Genomic DNA, 13,596 nt, shown 5'->3' on the forward strand with positions numbered 1-13,596 from the left:
TGCGAGCTTCCCACACGCCGCCTACCGCCGGACATAGGAAAGATGACGAACGTGGGATGATTTCATCGGGAATCTCCCTGATCTAGTTCGGAGGGAAGATGACGATCGTGAGACGATTTAGCAGCATATATATCTCATATTGCTTTGAAATATTTTTTTCCAATTTATTTAATTATTCTAAACATCCCTCCAAAAAGAATTACTTTCCCACCACATAATTTTGGTTTACTGTAGTTTGCGCCAATATTTTGTGTTCCCCCCAAAAAAATAGAGTACTCCCTCCGTTTCTTTTTAGTCTGCATATAAGGTTTGGTCAAAGTCAAACTTTGTTAACTTTGACTAAGTTTATAGAAAAATATATCAAGATTCATAATATGAAATCAATATTTTTAGATGCATCATGAAATTAATTTTCATACCATATAGCTTTAGTATTGTAGATGCTAATATTTTTTCTATAAAATTGGTTAAATTTTACAAAGTTTGACTTTGACCAAATCTTATATGCAGACTAAAAGGAAGTATTTATCTCACCGCTAAAGACCCTTCCTAACGACCCATGATTACTATTCTAAACCAAATCACACGGCGTCTTCACCGGCGATTAGATATGGAGCTCTCGTCCCGGGTTCAGGTTGTTCTTTCTCTCGATCTACTCCCATCCTAGAACGTCCAGAAATCCTAGCGTCGTCCAGCGGGTGCGGCGGTTGGCCAGCGCGCTGCGCGGTGCCGTCGTCCTCGATCTCGCCCTCCTCCCTCTCCTCCGGGCCCGCCGATGCGGGCCGCGTCTCCGTGTCCTGCCCGCTCGCCGCCGCATGCCCCGTCGGCTGCCCGACACCCGCGCGACCCCGCCCGCTCGCCCGGCCGCTCGGTCCTACTGCCCGCTGTCAGAGCCCGTCGCTGTCGCCCGCTGCCGAAGACCCCGGCCTACGGCCGCCGCCCCTCGTCTGCTGCGGGATACTCGCGAGCGCGTCGCCCGCTCGCCTCGTCCACTGTGTCACAGGGTGACATCCCTCGGCAGCGCCCCGCCCCCCGTGCTGCCCACCGCGAACCCCGGCCAGTGCGCCCTCCCTTGGCGGTGCCTACGTTTGGGTAAAGTCGAGCCAGCGGGCGTCGCCTGGCTCCCCTCCCCCGGGCGGCCATGGAGGAGCCATGCACTGCTAATGTAATATCTCTTGTTTTTGATAATTTCGCATAATGTAGTTCATGACTACAATGTTTCTTACTCTGATTTTATTGTGAAGATGTCGGATGATGAAGACGATGGGTGATCGTGATGGTGACACCCAGAGCTAGAAGGCCACGAGGAGTTCAATATGAGATGTTAGTATTCACATATGCTCTACATAATTCTGCAATTGTATGTGTATGAGTACTAATCAAACCAAAAACTACCAATATTTATTTTAGTTGTGAAGCAACAATGGTATGAAGAATATCTGCTATTGCCGGCGTGTTGTCTTTGTAGCAGCTCATTGAGAAGTTAGGCTCTAATAATGTGACTGATAAGCCAGTTGCACTTAAAATGATGAGAGATGTATGTGAATCTGTTCTTTAATCCTCCGAAAGGAAGCAAAGCTAGCACATAGTGGTGGTGATATCTTGACGAGTTACAGAGCGGCCTTGTGGAGGCAGCTTGGGAAGGTTAACAAGGGATTGCATTGGAATTATTTCTGATTAAGTATTAGCTCTGGATTACCACTGTTGTTGTTGTTAGTCCAGCTGTACTGGTGCTATAACTACACTATCTGGGTTGGCACTTCAGTTGAATTCTGGATTTATTCTTTTGGTCTGGTTCTCTCCTTATGATTGTCTTCTACTGTATGACTTGGCATATCATACTTCAAAATATGTTGGGCCTATTTTTTTGCAATACTCGCTGAGGAACATGTGCAGGTGTGGGACTTGATAAAGCTTGGAGATTATCTTAGTGCAAGGGATGATGTCGGTCCCTCTAGGATAGGGATTGCTGGTGAATCACTCGGAGGTATTATAGATCATGATTGCATCATGATACTGAATTAATACATAGACTTCACTTTTAGAAAACTTGTCCTTTTTATTTGGAGCTGAATACAGGAATGCATGCATTGTTTGCTGATTTTTGTGGATACACGGTACAGTGTTGTTGTTCCAATAATTGGTGTTCAGGTACACACAACAGTAATTTTATCAATACGGGTGCATATAGTTTTGTGATTTGTCCCATGTAAGTAAAGCAATGCTCTTTGTGGTGGCTACAGGGATTTCAATGGGCAATAGATAATGACATGTGGCAAGCTAGAGTTGATAGCATTAAGCCTTTATTTGAATGTTAGATGCCATGCATCCTCTAAGATTGGGCACACACCATTGAAAAATATAGATCACAGCTGATATATATTGTATCAGTTCAGAACATTTACATGTAAGTATCTATGTCATTTTGTCTTTCCTGTAGAAGCAAGAATTGATTCAGGGAAGAGTGAAATAGATGCAGAGGTTGTGAAAAGGTGACTATCTGATTTATTTGACATTTATTTCTGATTGTTCCATTGTAAATGTTTCACGATCTTGTATTGACATATTTTTACCAGGTTTGGGACAAAATAGCACCTGCTATGGCTTCACACTTTGATGCTCCCTACTCAGTTCCTCCGATTGAACCACGTCCACTCCTCCTAAATGGTAAAACCTATCATATTTCTTATTGAGTGCTTCTGCTTCGTCCAATAGTTATTGCATGACCCAACATATTCAAAAGTCTCTCACTTTTATGAGTTCAATGAGCACTTGTGAGGGCTGGGCTTCCAGTCTTCAGTATATATTTTTGTCTTATGATTTTATGGTTGAGCCAGAACTGTTGTTAACCCTTCATTTAAAAATTAATGTTAATTGAGCATTTTTCTTGTTGCTGGAGCTTCATTCATCAATTACCATGCAGGTGCTGACGACCCTCGTTGCCCAGTCCTTGGTCTACAAGAACCTGCCTCAAAAGCTGCTGAGGCTTATGCAGAAGCTGGTTCTGCGGATAAGTTCAAGGTAGCATTCAATCTGCTCCCTCCGACCCAAATTAATTGAAGCTCCTCTAGTACAACTTTATCTTTTGACATGCAATATGTTTACTTTTCACCATGAGGTGTGGTTCTATGTTTGCTTAGACTTTTTTTGCATGAATCCAAAGCAATTGACAGTGGTTACCGCACCTATAATTGTTCTTTTCGTAACATAACTGTAACTATTTGTAATCAATAGTGGAAGAGTTTAGTACATGTACTTGTGCCACAACTTAAATCAATAGTGGAAGATTTTAGTACATGTAGTTGTGCTTATGCTTTAGACATTTACACTTGCAAAATTGTTCTGATCCCGCAGTTACATGCTTGCTGACACAGCATTACCCAGTTAGTCTGGTGACAGTTCTTTTTAACAATGGAGCTGGAATAATTGTATGGCGTATGTTATGTTGGACTCATTAACTAGAACTATTTTTTTTGATTTCTTGATTGCAGGATCCAAAGAACTAGCTCGACTGGGCACTAGATCACAGATAATTTAGACTTGGCACTTAAATAGGATGGCTAAATTACACTTGAGTTTCATTTGACGGATATTTTCTATGAGAATTATGAATTTTATGAATCTACATATTATACGTATGGTTTTGAATATTGTAATTGAATGCCTGTATTTTTTTAGGTTGCAATAGGCTATTGCCACAACCCACTTTTGGTTGCCACATGTTAGCACCATGAAGATTTAAATTGTCACAATAGTTTCTCGCTACAAACATTTCATCCGTTGTGATACCTATTTATCACCGCCAAAACTAGTATGTTGCAATTTCCTATTACGACGACTAGAATATTTGTTTCCATAACTTAATGCCACGAGTGTAGCAGTTCGTGGCAAAATGCCTAATGCCACGAAAATAAGGATTGTTGCCATAGTTTATTGCCCCAATTTAATATTTCCACGGAACAATATGCACCACGAAACAAGCGTCGTTGGTATAGGTTGTTGCCACAAATGTTTATCGCCAAGAGCTATCAGTCGTCATCACAAATGTTTATCGCCAGGAGCTATCAGTCGTCATGATTCGTTACATGTTGCATTAAAGCTATCTCCACAAAGCAAATTGTGACATCTAGATGAGTGTTGCCACGAGAAAACATGTGGCGATTTCCCACATGGTTGTTGCAATAGCACACTCTATTGCCACAATTGCTTTTTTGTGGCAATAACCTATTACCATGCGTCCAGTCGCAACGGCTGCCAACGAATGTTGTTTCGTGGCAATAGGTATTTATCGCCACAAATTGACATGTATTGCGACGAACAATTTTGTTGCAATAGACCCAAATCCTTGTAGTGTTTCTATCGCGCACGCACTCCCTTGATCTCCCACCCATATAGTCCCCTCACGATCTCGACGGGATCTCTCTATCACAAACACACCCTCTCTCTCCCTCCCCATGTGTCCATGCCATCCATGTGTCCCTCGCGACCTTTGTTCCTTGTTGGCCACACCTCTATTGGACATGTGCTAGAGGGGTGTCTCTCCCCATTGCAAACAATCACACACTAACTATCTTCGTGTATCTCCTTGCCTCGCTTTTCCATCTCGAAGATGCATGCGTGATATGTTCGCATAAGAAACGAAAACACACTCTCTCTAATTTATCATTTGTTGTCACTTTCTCTTTCACACACATACTCTTTTTGCATACTTACTCATTCTCCTTCACACGCACTTGATCTGTCTCGACTGAGGCACTCTCCTCGGTCCATAGCATACAGATTTATTGAAAAGTCAAACATCACAAAGTTTGACCATGTACGTGGAGAAAAAGAATTACATCTAGTACGGCAAACATATACCATTATATTCACTATGAGATGTAGTTTTGTATGATGTATCTTTGGTATTGTAGATATAAATAACATTTGCGTAAACCTGATCAAAGTTTCCAAAGTTTGACTTCTAAAAAATTTACATGCACTGCATTATCGAGCGGATGGAATATCTCTTTCCCCCTCCCAGCTATCTGACGCACCACTTAGCCTTATCGGGGCTCCTCAATCTCTATTAAACTTTATTGGTCAGTTTGGTTCGTGACCTGACCCTCATGACTTGATGGCCGGTACTGCCTGGTGTGGACGTGAGATGTAAAATATTTCTGCCTGGCCAGGCTTGTGTGGTGCTGAAGCGTTTGGTTCATGCCTGGGCCAGGCAAAGCATCAACGTCCCATCAATCAATCCATGCATCAATTATTTAATGCTAATATCCATCCATGTTGCTGTTAGCCTCGTGGCCACACGACCAGGCACGACCAGGCGTTCGAAATCGGTCTCCTGGGCCAGGCTACTTGCAGTGTCTGGAGTTCAGCCAGGCTAATTAAAGTGCAAGGGAACCCAGGCCAGGCGGGCTTTCTTTTTCACAGGGTAGCAACCAAACAAGCGTGCATGAAATCCAGCCACAACCCCAGGCCAGGCAAAAGATGCTCAGGATGCAAGCCAAACTGGCCTTATATCTCCCTGGTTCACACATACACATGTCTCGCTCGCGCTATACATATAGACCCATCCAACACTGTCCGCCCTTGTTCTCTCCCCATGTGACACGCACCCCCCTAAGTACCATAATCCCTCAATCCATCATAGGCGCAATCACTCCCCCCTCCTAAGTATGATTATCTCTTACTAGCCAACAGGAACACACATATTGTCTCCTTCCATCCATACGTCTATCTCGATATCTCTCGGGGCATCTTCTATCGCGCACACACCTTGTCACTCGATCTCCCACCCATGTAGTCCCATCACGATCTCTAGGGGATCTCTCTATGACAAACATACACTCTCTCCTCCCCATGTCTGCATTTTCTCCGTACGTCTCCCTTGACCTCTCTCCCTTGTTTGTCAGACCCCTCTTGGCCACGTGCTAGGGGTCTTGCGCTCTCGGTTCCAAACAACCACACAGTATCTCCTCACCTTGCCTCCGTTGTCGAACATGAATGTGTGATATGTTTGCATAAGACACGCACGCTTTTTCTCTACTTTTATCGTGTGTTGTCCATGTCTCTTTCACACACGCACACACACTTTTCTCTCTCTCTCTCTCTCTCTCTCTCTCTCTCTTGTTAGGGACTCTGTCACGTCCATAAGCATATGGATATTTTGAAAAGTCAAACCTCAGAAACATTTGACCAGGTTTATGCGGAGAAAAACATTTACATCTGGAACGATCATTAGATTCATCACAATATGTACTTACTTCATACTATCATTTATCTTTGGTATTGTAGATATAAGTAATTTCTTTATAAACTTGGTCAAAGTTTCAAAAGTTTGACCTAAAAAAATGTTGGAACTACATTATCGAACGGAGGGAGTAGCTCTTTCTCTCTCTCTGCTATCTCTCCACCCGAACTCTCTATACCGACGGATTATACGCTCACTGTGTCAGCATATAGCTCCGTATATTGTTTAGTTAACCGGTCAACCAATCCACATGCTGCCTTGTCAGCTCATGTTCTGTATCTTCGTGTGCTGGCCCATGTGGCAGTTGGTGAAAATAAGTAAACTAGAGGCCCATCTGACACGCGGTGAAGTAAACAAAGTTGAAACCACTCGGGGTAGCACCCCGCACGCTAGTAAATTGAGGGCGCATTGAGGACAAACTTCTTGCACGCGAAGGACGCACTCGCGCACAATTCACCACTGCGCGGCGGCATGCATAGAAGGACGCACTCGCGCACACCCAGCACACAACATACACCAGCACACGTGTACACCGGCATTGCCGCCGGTTGAAATGGACGGCGAGGCAGCCAACAAGCGGAGGTGGCTCGAGCCAAAACCGCATCCGGCGAGCCTGGACTTCATCAGCAGCCTCCCCGACGACACGCTGCTCGTCATCATTGGCCTCCTCCCCACCAAATCTGTCGTGCGGACCGCCCTGCTCTCCCGGCGGTGGCGCCCCCTCTAGCGCTACGTCCCCCTCAACCTCACGGTCGACAGCTGCCTCTGCGACGGGGATTGCAAACGCATGGCCGCAGTCTCCAAGATCCTTTCATTGCACCTTGGGCCAGCCAAACGCCTTGACATCCGCATGTTCGGTACCAACTGCAAGGTCCAACCCAAGTTCGACGACTGGTTCTTATCCCCCGCCCTATATCAGCTCGAGGAGCTCAGCTTTGAAGCTGGACGATGTCGCTCTCTGTCGCCGTCCGCGCTCCGCCTCACGCCAACACTGCGCCGCGCCAGCTTCAGCTCCTGCTATCTTCCCTAGATTAATGCCGCGCTCGCTCTTCTTCTCCCTCAACTCAAGCAGCTTGACCTCTTCGATGTTTTCATCTCGAAGAAGGCTATGGAGCACCTGGTCCGCAGCTATACTGCGCTCGAGTACCTTCGTCTTGAGCAGCTCCACGGGTTCATTAGCCTCCACATCGCCTCGACGAATCTCCAATGGATTTATGTGTCTTGCTGGCCCCGCAACAAGACATCTATTGGGAAGAGATCACTCCAGCTGTTCCACGTTATGGTCATTGAGAATGCGCCTTTCCTTGAGAGATTGCTTGTATCAGATCTAGAAGGTCCAACAAAAATCAGGGTCATTGACGCACCGAAATTGACAGCGTTGGTGTACTCGTCTGCCAAATTCTCCTGGTTTACTCTTCCAATTTTGTAGTATCAAAATTTGACCATAGATTTAACTGACAAAATGTTAATGCATGTGACTAAGAACTATATCGTTGGATTCGTTTTTGAACATAATTTCAAATGGTGTAATTTTTAGTGACATGCGTTGGCATTTTCTTAGGTAAATCTATGGTCAAAATTTTATACTAAATACGAGGTAGTATTACAAAAGTGGGCTATATAGGCCAAAACATGTGCCAAATTCACTTGTGATGCATTTGGCATCGATGCCCCTCCATTGCTCACCTGGTGTCCCAATCTGGATCACCTACTTTGCTCCGGTGCCAAATTAACTCACGCAATGAAAAAACACTGCGTGGGAGAGAGAGAGAGAGAGGACCGAGGCAATAAAAAACACTTGTTTGGGAGAGTGAGAGGCTGGTGTGGTTGGTTTGATTGATCTGTTTATACATGTGGGTCTGTGTGCACAGCGGTGCCAACTCTCTCACATCGTGAGAGCGGTGCCAAAATCTTTTGATTTGACATCGATGCGTGTTATGTGGCATACTTTTGCGAAATATGGCATCGGCCACATAGTGGAAGGCAACAAATGCCCAAGCTCTTCACGTGCTCCTAGTTAAATGAGAGGAAACAGAAAGAGAGAGAGAGAGAGTGAAAAATATCATTAGCCAGCCAACCCTATCGTATGAGCGAATGATATTGGTACCTCTTCATGACACGACAATCTTATGCAGCCAGCTACTCTAATATGTTCTCTTCTTTTGCAGATAAAAAAAGACCCGAAAGTGAAAAATGTGTTGCACTATAACAATCTCATCGAATGCCTTGATCTCCATCTTACAGAAATTGATTTGATCGACTATCGAGGCAGCACATCTGAGATTAAATTGGCCAGGTTCTTTGTTCTGGAGGCAAGTCTGCTCAAGGTAATGTGGTTTGGCGTTCTCTGGCGCAACAATGAATGGCGTGCTGATCACCGCAAGCGTCTAAGCCTAAATGACAAAGTCTCCGCAGAAGCTGAATTTGTTTTTGAAACATCAAGTGGCCAGAGACTCGAAAACTTATTTGCCCATTAGTGACTTGTCAGGGCGGTGGATTTTAGTTTGTACGATAATGCTGCATCCACCTAAAGTAACAAAAGTTCTTACGTAAACTTCCTAGTAACTCCCTCTTCGTAGGTGCAGCATTACTCCTAACATTTGTAATATCAATTTGAAACTTGTAATATTGTCGTGTCCTATTCCTGCGTTTTCAAAATCCCGCGAATCAAACAGGTCCTGAGTTGGTGATGATGTTGTGCCTCCCATCTTTCACCAATAGCCGTCGGATCTAGATCTGACACATACAAACCAAGCTTCTCCATTTTTGCAAAAAGATGCTCGCACGTGTTCCCTATTTACAAACAACTCCTTGTCTCTCACAATCAGCCTCATCTCCTCCCCACCACATCTAGGAGTAGAAGGCCATGGAAAAATCTGGCGCGATGGCCGCTGCCGGAGCCGTCCACCCCCAAACTTGGTGTTCCGTGCAATGCACGGGCATCTATGCATGGGAAATTATGTCGAACAGGGCTAGTTGTAAGCAGGCTAGCTCTACAACCAAGATGATAGTGACTACAGACGGTGAGGCCGACTATGGTATGCCAAACATGGCGCCTATACTCAGGTGTCATCTCCGGCGCAGGGTCTTATCACTTCACTGTGAGGAGCAGCACGTAATAGTTTGACCAATGGGTAGTACAGTGCTAGTACTCCTACTACGGAGTACTACATTGGTAGTACTACTACTAGTACTAGTAGCACCACCGTCTGGATTTAGGAGTACTACCACGTCCATCTGGATTTTAGTATTTGACTAGCAATATCTAGTAATGCATGTCACCAAAAATGTACTACTCCCTCTGTAAATAAATACATGGTGTTTTGTTCCTATCGGTGAGAGAACTTAATGTTTTCTTGCTACTCCTAACTAGAGTACTAATAGGATTACATGCAACGAACTAAACACTGCATGTCATGTTTGGTAGTCTCAAGTCATTGAAAGCATGCACGGCCCACATCTCTCATTGGTTGATATGTCACAAATAAGAAACAAGGAGGGAGTTAATGCACTGTGCCTAAGTATTTTGGGATTATTTGGTTTTCGTAAGGTGAGTTACACAACATTTTTGTTTACATACATTAACATTTTATTAGTTAAATCAAAGGTCAAAACTTGGCGCAAAATGCAAAGGGGACCAATAAGCCAGTAAACATCAAACTTCTCTCATTTGGCCCCAACTAGAGGTCCGGTGAGATGACTATACTGCACCGGCACGGAGGGGGACGCAGCTTCATTGACTTACGGCAACTTCCTTTGGGTGAATGACATGTGGCCCCAGGGGGTGGCTGGCCCACCTATCATACAGCCAAAGGCAGGTGCAGTAGAGGGCCGAGGAGTAGTACGAAATCCTACGCACCTACGCATGCTAACCAAGGGCTGAGTGATCACTCGAATCGCAAGATCAGTTGACTAGAAGCTACGCTAGACCCATGGATGCAATGAGCACGAGCATCAGCCGGCTGTGCCAGATAGTCCACGACGCCGGCCTACGGCCCGGCACCGAGGAACGTCTCCAGGTAGTATTGCTTGAGGCCGCCAGGGAGAGGGGCCGCTTGGATGATAGCTTCGTCTCCTTGTTTGACGAGGTCCTCGTCGGTTTCCTCGACAAGTTCACCATCGTCAAGAAGCTTGCAGACGACTTTGACATAAGCCTCCAGCCGATGCGCCCAGGCTCTGCGATGCCCGCCACCCTCAACGACCACTATGGTAACAACCTCTTCGACGCACTAGTGGCCCTGCGAATGCCCACCATCGCGCCGGAGAATGTCCACCTCGAGGTCGCGCTCGCCACGCAGCGCCTGCCGCAGCAAGACACCATCGACATAATCACCCACGTCTACGCGCAAATCGTCCACAAGGACTACTACATGCAAGAGGAGGACGATAGGACGCTGGCCTTCTAGGAGCGCAGGGCAACCTTGGAAGGCACTGTTCAGAAGCACGTTGAGCTCGCCGCCAACGCCGCTGCTCCTCACACGTCGGTTGGTGACCCGGCGCACTAGGGCGTGAGGATGTCGTTGAACGTTGATGGATCCGTATGTATTTTTATCTTTCCGTCAAATCCATGTAGTAGTATATGATACTACAGTAATTATCTTACCTTTCGCGTCAACTTCATAATTTTCGTACGTACCCCATGCATGAACGGCGCCAGAACCAAACTTCTCATTACTCTAGGCAAAATCGTTATTTTCTATCTATCGGTCGTGCCATGGAGCAGAACCAAAATTTACAAGTTACAAGTTCAAAAGGAAAAGCCTGCCGTGTTCACGTCGCACCCCCACACGGTTGGTCCGGCACGCCGCTCAAGCGGGAATGCGTGCGGTGTTGCATTTTCACTTACAATTGGGACCGCAGTTGAGCAAACCGACTATCGACAAACCCCCACCCCGCCCACCACGCGATGGCTGAGAAATCAGGAGGGAGAAGAGATGGTTGTAGCATGGAATCCAAGAAAATTGGTGTCAGATGGGACTTGTGTGGGTGGCGTGTGCCGTACTGCTAGACGTGAATGCTAGTTATGGCCCATGCCACCCCACTATATCGAGCCTACATCGAGGTACGCAGAACAAATTTCCTGCAGTCAGTGCTCAGCCCTCCTCTATCTCTCTTCTCAGCCAGCCAGCGGACGCGCGGAGCCCATCGTCTATTTGCTCACATGCGGCCCACATGTTAGTGAAAACGCAAGAGGACCCACTGAACCTGCACATCTTTCACCTCAACGTGCTGGTGATGAAAAACAAATCCAATAAAGATCTTCGGTGGCCGCTTTTGGAGTTACTCAAGAGGAGTAAGATTCTATTTACAGTTTAACCCAAGATGCACATCTTGTGGCTTCAACTACCACTCTATTTTTCTTTCATGACACGACCTGGATGCTGGATGTCCCACGTGTCGGCAAAAGGAGGAAGAACCCGACCAAATCTTCGGTTTTGCTCTTGGATTATACTAGTTGTGCTATCTTAAAATTTTTATTGTGTACTCCCTTCGTTCCAAAAATACTTGACTTCCATTTGTCCAAAAATGGATGTACCTATATACTAAGACATGTCTAGATACATATATATTTTGACAAATAGAAGGCATGTATTGTGCAACGGAGGGAGTAGAATGGATGCAAGTTTTTGTATTGGGAAGAAGAGTACATCCATATATTGATAGAGCGCAATTTAGTAGATGTTCTATCACTTTTAGCTAGCACAGACGCAAGATCGAGCCTCCGCAGATCAACAATGAATGCACCGAGAAGGCATTAATCCAACTTACAGGAGTAGTAAAATGTATTCTTGTGGTTCTTGTTTTCTTTGGTCTTGCTTTTCTAGTCAAAATTATCGTCGGAGTTCATGCAAAACGGAGGTGCGTTTGGGGTCGTGCGTTGGAGTTGGCCTTACAAGTGGGACCGCAGTTAAGGAAACCGACCATCGGCAAACCCCCACCTCGCCCGTCGCGCGATGGCTGAAGTTAGATAAATGACGAGGTTGAAGAGATTGCTCTAGCACGGACTCCAAGAAATAATATGGTGTCAGATGGATGTCGTGGTGGTGGCGTGTGCCATACTCCTGGACGTGAATACTTGTTCTGGCCCATGCCATCCTACTACTCCTACTACTTACTCCTACTATATAGTACTAGTATCGAGGATTCGAGGTGCTGGTTACATACAGCGAACACATTAACATATGGCTACAGTAAAAACACCCACCCGACGCGCGAAGCATGTGAAGCTAGTACAAATAGTGTACTACTATTGTTGATTGGCCTCATCCGATAACCTGTTGCAATGCACGTACAATTATGTATTCGGAAAATATTTTTTTGCCTCGTCGCACCACTCACTCAGAGAAGCGACTCGAAAGCCATTCATAAATTTAGTAAGTTTATCACAGGCATATCATTTTATTACATACAGCAGGTCATCAACCCACATCGACAACGAGGATACATTATAAATACTAAAGTTTTCACCACACAACAAATAACAAGCAATGAAATGAACTTCAACTCAACCATTCCTCGGCGTTGGAAACGCTTTCTTTGAACCACAAGTGATTCTCTGGGACGGGCCATCGATTGTCGATCTGGAAACCAACGCATGACTGATCATCTAGGCTGAAGCGGCCTACTATATCCCTACCAGGATAGGGAACCACACAAATGTCCGTAGTATAGACAAAGTTGCTTCTCATAAATGGAACTGTTAACGTTGTGTCAACAGCAGTTGGATCGCCTTTCACCATCATCGGATAGTTTTGTCCAAGGAAGAGCGAGTTTTCTCCAAGACTATCAATTTTGTACCAGGGAGAAGGAGTTGGCACTAGCACACTAGTATCCATCCCGAATACCATGCAACGGGTGTTGGAATAGGTCCGGAGAGTGCGACCATGGGAGACCACACCTGCTTCCTTAGCAGTAACATCATCAGTGGGCTGTATACACACAAGAAGAGGTGATCCATCGGAATTAGTTGCCAGGTGCCACATAGTATATGGGCGCTGCTCGTCCTCATGCTCGTGATCATCACCATCGTCATCTCCCCCTTGGTTATAATTTTTTTCAAGATAGGTGGTGGGATGTTCACAGGACCTTGGAAACACAAGAAGAAGGTTAATTAGTAAAGGGAAACTTGCTAACCCGCATGCATGTGGATGAAACAATTATAATTACGGTCGAAGACAAATGTACCGAAACCATGAGGATGCCATGCAAAAACAGTGCCACTAGTGGTGGCAGCAAACACAAGGCCCTCGTATTGAATTGCATCACAGTACTCATCCGTGTACAGAAACTGATTTTTGAGCAATGTCCATCGAGTCGAACCACAAAGGACGGCAACAAGCTTGTCGAAGATA

The 13,596-nt window shown here is 45.4% G+C and overlaps 1 long non-coding RNA gene across 3 annotated transcripts; it reads left to right on the plus strand.

The window, feature by feature from the left end:
• Positions 1 to 572: 572 nt before the first annotated feature.
• Positions 573 to 3,965, plus strand: LOC123060511 (uncharacterized). 3 transcript variants are annotated; one of them, XR_006427998.1, is made up of 6 exons: positions 573 to 1,165; positions 1,245 to 1,323; positions 1,411 to 2,492; positions 2,577 to 2,667; positions 2,924 to 3,021; positions 3,492 to 3,965. It is a non-coding gene; the product is annotated as an uncharacterized lncRNA (long non-coding RNA). The 3 variants fall into 3 exon arrangements; XR_006427999.1 differs by having other exon boundaries at positions 1,897 to 2,492; XR_006427997.1 differs by having other exon boundaries at positions 1,245 to 2,492.
• The last annotated feature ends 9,631 nt before the right edge of the window (positions 3,966 to 13,596 follow it).

This window comes from Triticum aestivum, chromosome 3A (assembly GCF_018294505.1).
Source record: "Triticum aestivum cultivar Chinese Spring chromosome 3A, IWGSC CS RefSeq v2.1, whole genome shotgun sequence".
In the NCBI taxonomy this organism is placed as follows: domain Eukaryota; kingdom Viridiplantae; phylum Streptophyta; class Magnoliopsida; order Poales; family Poaceae; genus Triticum; species Triticum aestivum.